The 15,973-nt window shown below is 44.5% G+C and overlaps 1 long non-coding RNA gene across 1 annotated transcript in view; it reads left to right on the forward strand.

Moving 5' to 3' along the window:
• Nucleotides 1-15,973, forward strand: part of LOC118552303 (uncharacterized) — a 76,084-nt gene that overhangs the window by 1,989 nt on the left and 58,122 nt on the right. The gene's annotated exons all lie outside the window — the stretch shown is intronic.

Consider the following 15,973-nt stretch of genomic DNA (forward strand, 5'->3'; position numbering starts at 1 on the left):
CCCACTGAGAACAGGCCTGGGGCCAGCGACCTGACAGGATGCTGCCTGTCAGCAGTGGGGAGTGAAGCAGCGGGGAGCGGAGAGGCCACCACACCCGCAGCCTCCTCTCACCCTCTGGTCTCAAATCCCACCAGGAGCCGGCTGTCGGGGACCAGGGACACTTTGTCCCGGGGGTGCAGAACAGGACAGAGAAAGGCAGAGACGGGAGCCTGAGGAGAGCAGGTGCAAAACCTGGAGCACCATGCCCCTACCTCCCACTTACCTGCGTATTAGATGCTTGGTCTACATGCGTGTCTGCGGCGGCTGCTAAGGCGATCGATTCTCCCTTTCTTCCTTCATGTCACAGCCAAATATTCAGCAATGTCACACTTGGTAAATGGGCTCCCTGATCAAAGTATTAAGGTGGCCTAATTCAATCCCATCTTTTAATTTAATCCATTTCCAGCGGTTGGTCTGTGAAGACTTGATCTGGTCAAGCGTCCTGGCCGTGGTCTCTTCCCTCCCCGAGTCCCTCTTTTGTATTGTAAGATAAAAGAGCATTTCAAAAGAATTTAAATATGTCGTTTCTAAATAAACTCATAAGAATTTCCCCTTTGATTCAATTTTTAGGGCCTGCCTGCAATTTTCTTATTCCTTCCTAATACTTTCTTTCATAAAGAAATTTAGGACTTGAAAGTCATCTCAAGGCCATTTTCCTGTCACAGAAGCCGTAGAGATGAGAGCAGGGCTATCAGGGGCCTCTTGTCACAGCCGGGTTCTCGCTAAAGCCTTTCCACTGGCTGCATTTGCCGGCTCCGGCTACAATTACCTCATGGCTTACATCACAGGCCATAGCAGTTCCTTTCTTAGCTGAAATAGTTTCCTTGGCCTTGGCTGAGAGGGTTTTTTTTTTTTTCCCCCATGAAGAAAGACAACCCTTGAGAACTTGGCCAAAGGCATACATTCACACAAACCTATCCAATAAATCTGTGTTTAAAAAATGTAATGGTTCAGCTCATGTTTATTGTGGAAAATGGTCATTGTCTACAACTTCACCCACTTTGAAGAAACAGATCTCCCCACTGCTCCCTGGGAAGAACCCTTTCCTTTGTTGTGTTCCATGTGTGAACCGAGAAAAAACATCTTTAAACTGACATTGACCCACAGGCTTTACCAACCCAAAGCCCTACAAAGGGCATATCAGCTCATCTGAAAACTGAATAGCATTACTAATTAGACCTGGGATTTATGCTTCTGTTTACTGGGGAGTACTTCCCAAGCACTACCAACTATCCCTTTTTGTAGCCTGAGAGTAAGGAAGGCAGTGTGGAAACAAACAAACAAATAAACAAACAAAAACCTCGTCAATAGTATGTTTTATTGAGCCCCTCAAGGCCTTACTATAGCATGGAAATCATGTCAACTTATTTGTAGCTCTGGAAAGTGTAGGTGGCCAAACTTGAAGAGAGGATCTCTACTCACAAAAATATATCTTCAGTCCCTTCCATATTAAAGATCATTGGCCTCCTGTCCCTTCACCTGCCACATCATTAGAAGTCAAGTTGGACGGGGGCAGGTGACAATCCAGCATAGATATTTTTACTGAAGTGCCAATGAGCTGTGGTGTCAGAAACTATTAAAAAAGCCCCCACCCAAAGCAGAGGGAAGAAAGTCCATACAAAGCACAGCTGTTGAGATCATTCTATTGCTTATGTGCTGTTTTATTACCAGTCTGTTCCCAGGCCTGTTGTCTGAAACAGGAAATGTTCTCGTCTGCCCTGGTCTAGCTTTCTTTGTGCAGACCTAGAACAAGAATCTGGTACCAAGGTCAGGGTAATAGTTCTTCTCTAGAACTTGGTGGGTAGTCCCTCTAGCTAGGTTGGTGGCAGGAGCTATTTACACTCTTGAATATAATCAGAGAGGAAGATCCTGCTGGTTCCTGACCCAGAGGGAAAAGAAAAGAGCATTCCTGCCTGGCGTGTTCTGGGACGTGAATCAACTCCTGCAATGACTCAGTTCCTGGGGATGCAGAATTTTCAAACTTCAAGAGACCGAGACTATGGAGCCTCTTGAGTTGCTAGGCTGATGTGCAGGCACGCACCAGGCGTCTGGTATCTGCACTGTCATCGCTTTGATGAGAAAGCTGCAGTTATTAATTGTGAGCACAGAAATTAGAAATTTGCCATTGAACCTAGAAATCAGATCACATTCTTTCCCTGCTAAAATCCCTTCCATGCTTTTTCACCGAAATGAGAGTAAAAATCTCAGCCTCTCCACGGCTTTTTCTGAGTCCTCCCTACTGGCCAATCTCCTTTCTCTTCTCTTTCTCCCTGTTTTACTGGGCTCACGCCACACGCTGGCTTTGTTTCTGTCCCTCAGACATCCTAAACTGGTTCTTCTATCGGCACCTTTACACTCCAGGCCTGTCTTAACCCAACACGTCTCCTTGTCAGAGAGGTCTCTCTCTTTGAACCATGCTTTCTAAATAGTGCTCCTACGGCAGACACTCTCATACCATATCACTCTGTTTATTTCCTTCGGAATAATGATGACAATCAGGTTTTGCTTTGTTTTCTTCTTTTGGTCTCTTTCCTCCACTAAAAGTTCCAAAGGTAGGAACTGGGCCTTGCTCACTGCAGTATCTCCATTAGTAAGAACAGAGAATGACATGTAGCACAACTCAAAATATAATCATTGAATGAAGTAAGTGAAGCCTATTGGCTAATATTAATGTCCGATATAAATCCTTGTGAATGTGAGCATGTTAGGTTCATAGTCCACATTTTCTTAGGACCTAAGACTACTGAGATGCAAAGCACAAAGCAGGATCAACCCATTCTGGGTGGGGTGGGGGGCGGGGGCTAGAGTTAAGGTGGAGCTTCAAGTTTATGAATTAGTGAAATTAACTGCAAGAAGAATTCTAGAGAAGTGTTCACCTTCCTCTCTCTTTCTCCCTCTCTCTCTCTTTTTTTAATTTGGGTTGCAAATATGGGCAGTGATACAAATTCTGACAAAGACTTTTAATCTAAGTTTTATTGAAAATGAAGTAATGCTTTTTTAGCTTTCTCTCAAGTGTTCCTTTTCTGCCAAATGGATATCATTTATTTCTTTTGTAATAAAGGCTATAGATATTTCAATTGGTATGAGGTAAGATCTCATATATTAATTTCCATGCTTTCTTCCTTCTCCGTAATTCCTGACACTTTTCCTCGTAGCTAGAGGGTCCACACCGATACAAGGAAAATGAGGATTATTGTGTCCAAAACTGTAAAGGAAAGAAATACTTAAGTGTAGGTTTGCTTGTTTCTGCCCCTCAAACATCCTAAACTGGTTCTTGCATTGGGAACCATTAAAACAACGGGGTTTAATCTGGATGAAAAGCAAAGGTTCTGAGGGGAACTGAGCACCCCACTTACGAGTTTGTGCAAAAATAAAGCTTGAAAAGACCAGGGTGGGGGCTGCTGAGGGCGGTGGGGACAGCAGAAGATCTTGCCCACCCTATCCCTCCTCGGAGCACAGACAGACTTATGTGGGATGTGACCTGAAAGGGCCAGACTGGGGTCCCAGGGGGAGAGGATAAAGTGAGAGGTGGCAAAGGACAGCCAGGGGCCAGAGAGCCATGTGGAAGGCAAGCGAAAGCTACAGGTGGCCATCTCTCCTTATTCATCACCGGGGCAAAAAGCCAGTGAGGTGGGTCTCACCTGTGTTAGGAGAGGTGTTGCCTATGTCCGGAGGGGGACTCACCTCCACGGCTGCCTGGAGCTCAGCCCTCAGCAGAAGGACCCCGTCGGTCTGCGACCTGAGACTTTGCAGAGCTCCCATCTAACAAGCCCATTTGGAAGCTACCCTTGGGCACTGAGGGTGGGTCCTTGGCCCCCTTGGCCCCCTCAGAGAGGGAGTGATAGGCGGAACAACACATACGTGGGTAGTGCAGGAGAGCCAGGAAATGCATACCTGCACACAGACCGATTTCACTAGGAAATGATGATATCTGGCAGAATATTGGTCCATGCCTTGTGTCACAAATACGCCCAACCATGGTCTCATTTCTAATTTAGGGACCTCCTATAATGTGCTTCTTGGAGGACTCCGGTCTTGAGAAAGTAAAATGTGCAAAGCAGTTTTTAGAACGTAGGCATCCAAAAGGTAAATAAGCGGGCACTGTTGGCCAGCTCCTGACGTCATCGCTGCAGACCCCTGAGCAGCAGGGCCAGCCCGTATCTGAGAGGGCCCGCACCTGACCCTTCAGGGGAGAAATACTTTATACTGCTTAAAAGAGTCCTTACCCTCCTCAGCCTATTAAGAGACTCCTAATCCTACCAAATTATGGAAGTCAGCAGAACACTGAGAAGCAGAGCGATCCTTAGCATGATGAAGACGTCTTGAAACTTAACTTTGTTTTATTATACATCATCCCCTCTTGAAAAGAGACTTGCCAGCCCTAATAGCCCTCTCAGTGGGAAGCTGCTACAGCGGTTTTCCCTTTTTTCCCCCAAGGAAAAAACACCAACACTCTAACCCTTTAGCAAGTTATTAGGAGCATTTATTGTCTAACCACTCGTTGCCTCTTCCTTATTATTCCTGCAAGGGCCACAGTCCTTTGGCTCTTGGTAAACACTCTGAAACACTGAACGGCCCAGTCCTTGGGGTGGTTGAGTCTGCAGCAGGCTGGGAAGAACATCAGGGGGCCTGGGGACGCGTTCCCTGCGTTCTCTGCTCACTTCTGGGTCTGGTATAAACAGCCAGCCTGGACACCTGTTGGCCTCTCTGCCTGGGGCGGCAGGGGCTGTGTCAGAGCAGACTCACAGCCTGAGGGGGGCGTGGGGGGCATACTTGTCAGTTCCTCTGCTGCCCTATTCGCTACTGCCTTTCCCACCCTCCTGAAAATAGGTTTTCTTGTTCCTTTATTTTTCTTTTCCCCGTTTCATTTCCGTGGCCCATGGAGTTCAGGCAGTTCATTTCGCCCTGCTTCCTGGATCTGAAGGCTTACTGTCCACAAACACTGCTCTTTGGAAGGGCGACTGGATCCTGGTTTCCAGGTCACGTGCGCTTGGCTTGTGACTATTAGTACCCGGAGAATCTGCCGCGACCCGTGGTCAGTCCATCTTCTGTGAAAGGGTTAAGCAGTAGGGAGCATGCCAGCCCCAGAGCGGGTCTCTCTCCAGCGCTCCCGGGCTGATAGGCTGCAGGGCTTACCATATTAGGAGTGTGTGAAGTGAAGATTCAGCTCCTGGTGTACACAGCAGGAACTCTCCTGTCAGTCTGAAATGCAGGCGCTATATTTAGCAACAGGCACTTGGGAAGAGCAGCTTCACGTGGGAGTGGGTTGCTGGAGTACACATGTGGGGTGAATCTCCGCTCCAGTCCCCGTGGAGGCTGGACACGGCAGCCCTAGGAGAGAGCTGGCCTCTCCCCCTCTCCACCTCATCCAGAGCCTCTGGCTGGCATCTTTTGCAAGTCTGGAAAGAATGATTCAGTCTCTTTCATCTCTGCTGCTTTTTGCACATGGAGGGAAGAAATCCTGATCCAAAGAGCCATCACTCAAAATGTTGTAAACAGGGACGGTTCTCCCTCCAACCCTCTCCTCCTCTCTGGCATCACATTAACTAACCACTTATAAGACGAGTGGAATCATTTTATTGCCTGATGACTTCTCGACTTAGGAAACAAAAGGAAGCCCCTCCCTTTGGTTTTGCAGGAAACGTATCTTTGGTTACATTACAGAAGCCCTTGGGTCTCAACATATGGCTTCTTTTATAAAATATAACTGTATACATAGAACATAACCATTACGTAAGAATTGATTTCTTGTAAGTCCATACAAATTTACGCAATATAGTAACATTCTAGGAGAGTAAATATTCATGAAAAACAGTCTTGTAGATGAAGTTGTTAGCTAATTTGGTGATATGGAAGTCAGTGCCTTGTTTAACCAATGGATGGTAGCTCTGTTTTAAGGGTGATTTGTTTATCCAGGAATAATCAGTTCCAGGGGCATCTTTTGCTCTCTTTCTCTCTCTCTTCTCAATCTCTCTCTCTCTCTCTGCAAAATTTGCCATTTCAACTGACCGAGACTCTAGGTAAAACAGATTGGCCAAGGTCGTTTCTAACTGTGAGCCTCGGGAAACATTTAGAAATAGGATTCTCCTTATTTCCACATACTGACATCTGCTGCAAATCCACTAATCTCTTCAGATTATTTGGTAGTTAGCTAGAGAGTTTTAATCAAAATATTGCCTCGGCCTGAGGTTTCTCTTCGGGAAATTCATTTGAATCAAAATCAAAGCTGTAGTGTCTTTAACCACCATCCGATACAGTCGGGGGCTTCTGAGCTCCAGGTAGGATGCAGTGATCGGGCCACTTAGATGGCTTTGGTTGAAACTAACAAACTGTAATATAATCAAGTATGTGTGATCTGGTTAGAACTGCCAACAATCTGACAAATCAGAGACCTTTTGGATGCTGCAGGAGGGTATCTGGGGATCCTTATAGCAAAAGAATTTAACTAGGTCAGCACCCTCTTTCGCGTGCAGTCATAGGACTGACCATTACTATTCAACACAAGTGTGCACAGAGGATATAAAATGTACGTTATGACCAGATATGGAGAAAAGAAAAGGTTAACCAGGGCACTTCAATGCAGACCGAGAGGCGGCTGGAAAAGCTGAGGTGGGGCAGATACTGGGGACGGAGACAGGGTCCAGGGAGGAAGCAAAAGGCTGAGCCTTTGTCTCTACTGACAGCTAGAGACCAAAGCCCAGGAAGAAGCTGGAGTGGAGAACCCCGCCGGGGATGGCTGGTCTGCAGAGGCACACAGCTGGGGTGTGGTCACGGGGACCTTCAGGAAGGCAGTGTGTAGAGATTGGCTACCTGGTGCCAGGGACCTGCCCCTAGAAGACCAGACACCTTGGAGTCGGGTAGTAGTTTGGAAGGAGTGGTGGGAGAGGCAGAGGGGGATGCAAAGCAGACACGAATTCAATGAGGAATTAAAATACTTATGATTTCAAGACGAGCGCTCAGGCATAGACAAATCAGCAAGAATCTAGCTTCCAGATAATTACAGTGCATAATAATGATTATGGTAACTATTGCTTATTGCCCATTATGTGCCAAGCACTGGAAACATGGAGCTAAGCACATTACATGCACTGTCTCGTCTATTTTTATAGCAACCCTATGACGTTGATTCTCTTGTTTTCATCAGATAATAGATGAGGAACCTGAGGCCCAAAGAGGTACTTGGGTAGTAAGTGGTAGAGCTGACATTCGAATCCAGCTCTCTCTGCCCGGAGCGCCAAAATTTAACGACTTCATCATACTGACTACCCAAATGCTACAGATCTTGAAACAAGTTTAGGGCTTGATCTGAGGGAAAAAAGTAGAAGCTCTATTTCTAGAGCTGTTATTTTTCTCTCTACGAGTTGGATCTGATGCTGTTTATTAAACAAAGTGCTTATTATATGTAAGGCATTGGGCTAAGTGCTAGGCCTACGGAGATAAATTTGACACAGTCCCTCAAGGAATATTGTGGTAGACAAATACATAAATCAAGCACAACGTGGTAAGTGCTTAAAGGGCTAGATATTAAGTGCTGATGGGAAAGCTAAGGGAAATGGAGAAAGTTTGAGGAAGTGCTACTGAGGAGCCTCGAAGGAATAAGAACAGTTTTGCAGGTGGACAAGGCAATGAAGTATATTCTAGGCGGAGAGGGGAAATTACTCAGAGTATGAATCATCAGGGATCTACAAGTAGCCTGGTACAGGTGGGTGAAGTGGTGGGAAATGAATCTAGGAAAGTAGATGGAAAGCCATATTATAAAAGGCCTAACATGCCAGAGTAAGGAGGTTAGAGTCCATTGAGTTCTGAAATAGAGCTCCTAAAATCTCCTTGTACTAAGGTCAGGACTGATCTCAGGGATGATTCTGCAGGCCAGTGCTAGAAATGATAGCTTGGGGGTAAAGGAGAGATCCTGAGATAAGCAACTGGCATATCCTGATAAGACCCAGATAAACAATGTCCAATAATATGCCCTGCAGGGTCATAACTGTCTTTTGGAATAAATAAATAAGCCACCCACATTTGCTCTAACACCCTTAGCCCATTAGTCTGAGTTTCTAATGAAAACTTGTTTCAGTACTCACAAAGATTTCCAATTTCCTTTTAACCTTCAAGAAGCTGATTAAATTAAGCACTATTGACAGCCAGGCTCTTAAAATAGAAACTCATTTAAAGGGATCAGCAGTCAGAGTAACACATCTAGTGTCACCCTCTCGTTTCCCTTTCTGGCACTGTCCCTGGGTTTTAGGGATAGGATATTTTTCACGGATGAAGCTCTGTCAACTGTAGGTTTCCCTGGTGAACCCCACTCTCTACCCTCTAAGTAGCTGCTTGCTGAAGAAAATCCCAGAACCAGACTGATTCCTTTCACTTTGATTTTAAGTTGGTTGCTTTAACTTTGAGCTCTGGATTAAAAAAAAAAAAAACCTCAAATGGGCACTTGACAATGGCCGGTAATCCTACTGTGCTTCCATAGGAAGTACACTCACCTAGTCTTCCAGATACTTCCTTCTCCTGGCTCCTCCAACTTCCCATGTGTGCCCTCTTCCTAACGAGTGACCTCATCTTATCATTTGGAAAACGGAGACCCTCAGAGGGGAAAACCTGATCTTCCTCCAATCTTCCCTCCGAATCTGTTCTGCCTGTGCCTATCAGAGGTCAGTTCCCACACCTGTTCAGGACTTTACCCCTCCCGTGACCCCCTCTCTCTTCTGCACCAATGTTTTCTTCTCTCCCTGGTCGGTCCGTTAGTGTGGAATTATATGCTAGTATCACCCACCTTTCAAGAAAGATCTTACGTTTCCCCGTCCCACCATTCCTCCACACATTGCATCACTTCTGAACCGTGTTTCACAGTAAGACTTCTGGAACAAGTTGTTTAAGACTGGGCTCTGGACTCCTCATCTGTTCAAGTCATCCTGATGTATGACTCCCCTGAAACTGCTCTTAGGTCTATTCTGCACCTTCACTGGTAGAGCCGAAAGGGTTTGGAGAAGAACATGCAATCCTGCTGCTTGACTTCACTTTAAATTTGAGATCCCTGACTACTAGTGGGTCCTTAGTGCTGCCCTACGTTTCACTAGTTTAGCTACACTCCTAATCCCCTGAGTATTTTATACTTCCTCTGCTCTCCTCAGACCTCCAGTACCTTCCCATTTGCACTCAGGTAAATTACCTTGTTTCCTCCTACCTTCTGGTTTTACAGAAAACTGAAACAGCTCGAAGAGACCTTCCACAGATGCACGCAGCTGAGTACACCCATCACTCGTACCTACGTCCCATCTTCTGCCCTGTTAACTCAGGTCCTGAATGTTGACCTGCTCCTCCCGAAGGTCGAGCCCTCCTTTTGTGCACCGGATCCCTCCTCTCTCACCTGCGCACTCACTGTTCCCGAAGTTCTGCCGTCTCCTCTCACATCGTCAATGCTTCCCTCTCTGCTAGATTTGTCCCAGAAGCCTACACATATGTGTCACTTCTTCTGTCAAAAGCAAAATCAGCAACAGAAACTTCTCTTGGCCACCCCCTCCAGCTACTACTCCATTTCTCTCCCCCCGCCCCCCATATAGCCCATTTTTTCCAAAGAGTGGGCTACGCTTGTTGATATCTCCTGTTTCTCTCTTCCCACTCTCGAGTCCTCTCCAGTCCCGCTCTTACCCCACCAAGGTATCTCTACTCCAAGAAAACTCTTCCTGATGAGATCAACCAATGGCCTCTCCCTCACTAACTCCAAAGGTCAGAGCCCTTGTTTGACCACCAGTTTTGCTCACAGTTCTCTTGTGAACACTGGCTTCACCTCACAACTGGGACCTCCCATGTGTCTGTTTTCCAGTTACCTCTCTGGCAGCCCCTGTCAGACTCCTCTTTGCATTCTTCCTTGTTGCCTTAATGTTGGAGAGGAGCAGGGACCCGTGTGTAAGCCTTGTCTCTTTCCTTTCTACACTCTCCCTCTTGCTGGTCTCATCCTTCTCACGGTTTTAAATCCCATATATGTGCTCTGATTTTGTATCTCCCCCCGTCCTCTTTCCTGAACTCCAGATTCATGTATGTGTCCAAATGCCTCTTCAGTTTCTCTGTGGGGAGAGTTAATAAGCACTTCAAACTGAACAAGCCCCACACCAAATTCTTCATTTTCTCCCCCCCAAAACCTGTTTCTTCTGCAGTCTTCCCCGTCTCAATAAATGACAACCTCGTTCTTTAAACTTTCTCAGACCAAAAAACGTTAAGTCACCCTTGATTTCCTGTATCTCTCGCATCCCACATCCAATTCACCAGCAAAACCTTGTGGCTCTGTCTTCCAAATATCTCCAGAGCCGAACCACCTCCACTGTTAATAATCTGGCCAAGCGCCATCATTTATTGACCAGATTATTGCAGCAGCTTGCAGAATAGTCTATTGTTAACACAGCAACCAGAGTGATCCATTTAAAAACCCAAGTCAGGTCATAGAAATCCTCTGCTCAACCTCTCTCCATCTCACTCCGCAATAAAAGTCCGAGTTCCTGCTACATCTATGAGACCTGCCTGTTGTGACCCCATTCCATTTCTGCTTCCCCCACTCGGACCACTCTGGCCTTCTTGCCATTCTTTCACAGGCCAGGCACATTCTTGCCTCAGGGCCTTTTCAATCATCCTTCCCTCTGCCTGGAGAGCTTTCCCCCAGATATCTGCCCGGTTCATCCCTCACTTAAGGGCCCTACTGAGATGGCACCTTTCTGTTTAGGGCGTCCCTGACCAGTCTGTCTAAAATACCCCCTCCCCCCCAACACGTCCTTTCTCCGTGCCCAGCTTCACCTCTCACCTCAGCACTTCCTACTCTCTTCCATACTATGTATTTTATCTTAGGATCTGCCTCTCCCACTGGAAGGGAAGCTCCCAAAGGCAGGGATTTTTCAAATATTTCATTCCCCACAGTTATCTTCAGTGCCTAGTTTTCTCAACTGTTAACAGGCTGAGGAACGTAAGGACAGAGAAGGTCTAAAACCTTTTTTGCTGCCTAGGCACAGACTGAAAAGGCAGAGCTGGATTTAATCAGAGTTAAGTTTAACTCTGCAACCACTTTATTCTCCCAGCTTCCCACTTCATTATCTGTAAGACTTTGGAAAAAGGAACATCTTCATGTCTCACTGTTTCTAACTGCGAGTAGGGAATCATAAAGTATCTACCCCCAATTTTAAGGCTAAAGGTTAATACATGTCTAGTACTTAGAACTATGCCTAGAACAAGAGACAATGCTCAATAAATGCCATCAGTCATTACTCTCATTGTACTATTGTTATGGAAACACTTTCCCCTCTGCTTCCATAATACTACAGGTTTCTGGTTTCCCTTACATTTTCTATGGAAATCCAGGGTGTGTGTGTGTGTGTGTGTGTGTGTGTGTGTGTTTCTTAAAACGGATAACACATCTTCACTCAACTCTAGAACAAGCCCCAGCAGGAGCACTGGAATAACTATAACTTTAATTCAGAGGAATGAGTCCCCACTTAGAAGAAAACCCACTAATTTTATATAACCAGCTCTTATCAAGCAACCTCCGAACTTCTTGCTTAGGAAACCAGATTTCAAACACGTGATCTTATTTCCTAGTTCCTCGTGCACATACATATAGGTTGGTTATTTGTATGCAGGTAGGGAATGCTAGGCACACTGTAGGCTGTCAAAATGCACTTAAAATTTGATTTTTTTAATGACATCAAAGTAGCCGCTTAACCCAGAATCCCAGGACTTACTCAACAGGAAAAACAGAGACTGGCCTTTGGTAATTCTTTGGCTCAGACATGAATCAATGATGCCTGGGAAAAGGAGTCTTTTTTTCTTTTTCTTTTTTTTCTAAAATATTAATCAACTGTCCTTCACTAAAATTATATTGATTTTAATGGAAAAGAAATAGAAATTGATCCTGATCCCAACTTTGTTGTGCGTGAGTCTTTTGACAACCATGAAAATAAAATTAAAAAAAAAAAATCAATTTATGTGTAAGTAAAAAGAATGATGAAAAATTAACATTAATGAGAACTGAAAAATAGGATCCTACCAACCAAGTTTCATTTGGGGACATTTCTTTGTAGTCTTTGGTTTAGCAGAGTTTTAAAGCTCCTCTGCTCAGAGGTAAAAGAAGAAGTTTGCAGCTTCCTGTCTATATTATACAAAAGGATGTCCTAGATCCTCTGATCTTCCCCAGGACACGACCCCACCCAAGTCTCTAGGGAAAGGGCTTTTGTCTTAGATTCCAGGCCTTCTCTCCTGTGTTTTCCCTCTGACTTCACCTTAAGACAACTCCTTCCTCTCCCTCGGGGCCTTCTGTGTGCTCTTCCTTCCTTCCACTCCCTTCCCTGATCCCCTTCCCAGTCAGACCTGCCCTTGAATAAACATATGCATCCTGAAATATTATTGATTGATTATACTTCTTATGTTGTTTCTAGGTACTTAGCATTTTATCAGAGGATAAGTCCCCTTTGTGGTTAAAGTCAATGAAAGAAAATCGGACTTGTGAAACTTTATCCATCAGCCCTCTCAGGGGGCAAGTGCTGCTGACAGGAGAGTCTTCCAAAATGTATGTATGACGTAGGAAGTACATCAGCTTTGGAGCAAGCAAACTGGGGTTGATCTTCCATTCTGCCAGCTAAGTGGCCCTATGTAGATTACTGAACTTCACTGAAACTCAGCTTCTTCATCCATAAAATGGAAACTGAAATGTCTATTTCAGGGGTTGCTGAGAGGATTAGGTCAGACACATGGAGCCCTTCTAGCACAGATCCTGACACACAGTTGGAATTCAGAAGATGAATGTCTTTCTCCCCCACTTTTCCTAATGCCATTCCTTTTCCTTATTTCCATGGCATTTCTTAGGACCCCTGCCAAGCCTTCCGTAATTACTTAGAGCTCACTAGGGAGAAGCTGAATTGAAATTAGACTGATTTCTGTAGTAGGCAAGGGTCTGGGTGAACTTCTGAGGCTGTGGTTGCTGAAGGACTTATTTTGAGAGGCAAAGGTGACCCAATCAGCAACTGAGAATAAAATATAGAGTGGGAAAAGGTCTCACTGGGTGCCTACAATGCAGTAATGAGTAACTAGATAGGAAGAAGGTTCAGGGACCTCATCAACAATATTCATTGCAAATCTTCTGTGTGCTAGGCACTGGGCAAACAAAAAAGAATCAAATATACTTATGAAGGCAACAATTACAGCACTATACAGCTATAACCTGGGATAAATTGTGGAAGGTATAGAAAACTATTCTAGCATTGGATATCCCAGATAACGAAATGATATCATAATTCGGTATTTCAGGTATCTGTTGCTGTGTAACAAACTACCCAAAACTTAGTGATGTAAAATGACAATCCTCCTATTATGCTCATTGATTCTGTGGGTCAGAAATTCAGATAAGGCATAGCAGGGATGGTACATCTCTGCCTCATGATGTCTGGGGCCTCAGCTGGGATGCTGGGGTGATTTAGCCAGCTGGGGTCAGAATCACATGGAAGGTTCTTCATTAACATATTTGACACCTGGGCTGGACTCAGCTGGTACTGCACATCATTAGGTGGTCTCTCCATGTGACTTGAGCTTCTCACGACATGGGTTTCAAGAGGGAACAAACTGAGAGTCAGCATTCCAGAAGAACCAGGCAGAGCTGAATGACATTTTATGACCTCCATGGAAGGATAATAGGGAGTAACCTATTAAGAAAAAGACAAACTGTTTAGAGGGCTGGTCTTCCATATATGACTGATGAAGTGTTGGAATAAGGGTCTAGGGAGTGTGGCTAGGAGAGATCGAGAGTGACTTCATATGCCTTACTAAAGAATTTGTACTTTGTCTTGTAGATAATAGTCATTGGAGAATTTTGAATTTGAGAATATTTCATAAGTATTACGATGGCAGCATGAAAGAAGGTTATTTGAAGGAGGTGGGACTGGATGAAGAAAAACCACTTAAGATATCACTGCAATAACTAAAGAAAGAAAGGAGTGAAACCATCAGGCATTGGCAGTGAGATTTGATACAAAGGGACAGCTTCAAGAATTAGTGGGAGGTAGAATAAATAGAGCATAGTGAATTAAAATGTGGTGCCAGGGAGTGGAAGGACCTAGAATGGTCTCCCAAGTTTCTGTTTCAGGTGCTAGGGTGAATAGTAATGTTATTTGAAGAAAATGAGAATATCAGAAATGGATTAGTTTTCTGGAAAAGATTAATTCAATTTTGGATGCTTTTAGTTGATGCACTTAATGGGCCACTCAGTAGAAAATGTCCAACAGACAGTTGGACTTATGAATCAGGAGTTCAAGAAAGACAGTCTGGCAAAATAGAATTGAGAGTCATCTCAATTGATGGCAGTCGATAGCATGAGATTCAACTAAACTTTCTAGGAAGAATAGGGAAGAAGAGGGAATAGATGGCTCCTCCCAAGATCTCTAACATTTCCATAATGGACAAAATAGAGATGGTTTCAGAAAACACTGAGAAGTGTTTAGAATAGTGGGGCAAGAATGGGAAGAAATCCATGTCATAGAAGTCAAAAGAACAGGCAAAGTTAAGAAAGAGTACACAGTCAGCAGTGTTAATGCGTCAGAGAGGGCAAGTACAATAAGGACTAATAAGCATCCTTTGCAGATAACAGGGCTACATCCATAGCTAAGGGATTAATCCCTAGGGAAGGAAGTGGACAAAGTCGGCAGGCACCCTAACTTGGGAGAGATTGTGCTAGGTACAAGTTCCCAGAATGGAGACTCAGGAACAGGGACCAAGAAAGACACCCAATGACATCAGTTAGTGGCAAAGATGAGAAGGGTCTCAAGCCAGGTGGGTGAAAGCCCATTTGTCAAATATATGCTCGAAGTTGGGGTTGGGTGAAGAGAAATGGAGAATTGATGTTAAGCCTCAGAATTGCTTAAATAGCTTCTGTCCTGGAAACTGTAACAAAGCCAAACCTACAGATGAGAGTCAAATGACAAGCTTCATGGGAGCCATCTTTTTCACTTAAATTATTTCTTTGCCTCTTGGATTAGTCAGTGCAATTTGGATTGAAAGTACTATAAACCCGACTCAAACTAGCTAAAGCGGAAAGGGAAAAATATTAGAAGAGTATCAGTAGATCTCTCATAAAGAAAAGTTTGAACAAGCAGGTCACAGGCAGCACTGGTATGCAGTAGAGAGAGAGCATCAGGAAAACTGAAACTGAGGAGTCAGGGACTGCTGGCATTCTTTTTTTATTGCTCCTCTGAGGTGACTTCATTCTCTCTACATAGACCACTCCCTCACCAATAACACTGAAGTTTTATATCTTGTAGTTGTCACCATTCAAGAGGGCCAGTTCTAAAAATATCTCAGGGACAGACTCTGATTGGGTCTGGTGCCCACTTGTGGATGAATCAAGAGTGACTAAGAATCACATTTTTGGAATGGACAAAGTGGGGAGGAGCTGGGTTGACAAACCAATTGATGCCCAGTCTGCATTTTCAGCTTCAAAGATGACTTATTCTTCTCGGAAGGCCTGGGCTTCCCTCTGCCCTAGAGGCTTATTATTAGGGTGACCAGATGTCCTAGTTAGTCTGGACAGTCCTTTTTATACCTGTTGTCTTGATGCAATTATTAATAGCACCCTTTTCACTTTCAAAAATGTCCCAATTTGGAAAATAGATTATATGATCATCCTATATATTGGTGTTGTGACTCTGAACTGGCCGAAGTACTGGAGGAAACGGGCTTTACAGGGTGGTTAAAATTACAGATTGTAACCTCCTTTCAGATAGGTTATTCCTTATAGGGCACCTCAGTACCTAGCACATAACTGGCATTCAGTAAATGTTGAATCAAGGATCAAATGCTATAAAAAGCTTTTCTCTCCCAAAGTATTTATAAAGTCACATTTGACACATTTTCTCATTTGTGGGTAATACTATGTATAATAGAGCATATTAGCCTAATAGTATCA

This window comes from Halichoerus grypus, chromosome 6 (assembly GCF_964656455.1).
Source record: "Halichoerus grypus chromosome 6, mHalGry1.hap1.1, whole genome shotgun sequence".
Taxonomy (NCBI): Eukaryota; Metazoa; Chordata; class Mammalia; order Carnivora; family Phocidae; genus Halichoerus; species Halichoerus grypus.